General features: G+C 36.1%; 1 pseudogene; it reads right to left on the reverse strand.

Moving 5' to 3' along the window:
• Nucleotides 1-630: 630 nt before the first annotated feature.
• LOC147916946 (U2 spliceosomal RNA) lies at nt 631-711 on the reverse strand (annotated as a pseudogene).
• Between the last annotated feature and the right edge of the window lie 337 nt (nt 712-1,048).

The raw sequence follows: 1,048 nt of genomic DNA on the forward strand, positions 1-1,048 counted from the left end.
AAAATGATACTTTAAGATATTTCCAACAGTTTGTGTGTGATTTGAAAATATCTGTATTGGTAGCCAATTCTGATTTGTTGATTACGTTCTCTCTTGCAGGAAACATTAAATTTCAATTAGACATCAGTAACAATCAAGATGTAGTGTTTTGCCCGTTCAAGTTCACAAACTTCCTGAATTCTATCCATGGGTTTCTGGAAGTCAGTGGATACCAGATTTAAAATCCCAGATAAAGCCAACCCCTCCACTTGTACAAAAATTGACCATATGCTGGGCCAAAAAGCAAATTTCAAGAGATGAAAATCCGACCTTAGTGGAGTTAAACTAGAAAGCAATAACAGAAAGATAGCTGGAAAATATCCTTATATTCGAAAATTAAGAAATACTAAATAGGGCCGGCCCCGTGGCTTAGTGGTTAAGTGGGTGCGCTCCGCTACTGGCTGCCCGGGTTCAGAACCCCGGGCGCGCACCGACGCACCGCTTGTCCGGCCATGCTGAGGCCGCGTCCCACATACAGCAACTAGAAGGGTGTGCAGCTATGACATACAGCTATCTACCGGCGCTTTGGGGGAAAAAAATAAATAAATAAAATTAAAAAAAAAGAAATACTAAATAACCCCTGTGTCAAATAATGAATTAATGTAAAAATTAGAAAAGTTTCTTAAGAGAATTATACTACACTTGATCTTAGCCAAAAGGCCGAGAAGCGATCTTATGAGAATTATAATAAAATTATAACAAAAGGTTAAATATCAAAATTTTTGTGATGCAGATAAAGAAATGTTAAAGGAAATTTATAGCCTTTAAAATTAAATGCGTAAATTAGAAAAGAAGGATTGAAAGTTAATGAACTAAGCGTCTATCTCAAGAAATAACAAAAATAAAAGCAAAATAAACTCAAAGAAAACAGAAGAAAGATAAGAGCAGAAGTTAATGAAATAAACAAATTACATTGGAAGGAATCAACAAAGCCACAGATTGATGCTTTGAAAGGACTAATGAACTGGCAAAACTCTTGGAAGAGTGATCGGGGAAGACAAGAGACAAC

Source organism: Ceratotherium simum, chromosome 5 (genome assembly GCF_057802395.1).
Source record: "Ceratotherium simum simum isolate JZ-2026a chromosome 5, ASM5780239v1, whole genome shotgun sequence".
In the NCBI taxonomy this organism is placed as follows: Eukaryota; Metazoa; Chordata; class Mammalia; order Perissodactyla; family Rhinocerotidae; genus Ceratotherium; species Ceratotherium simum.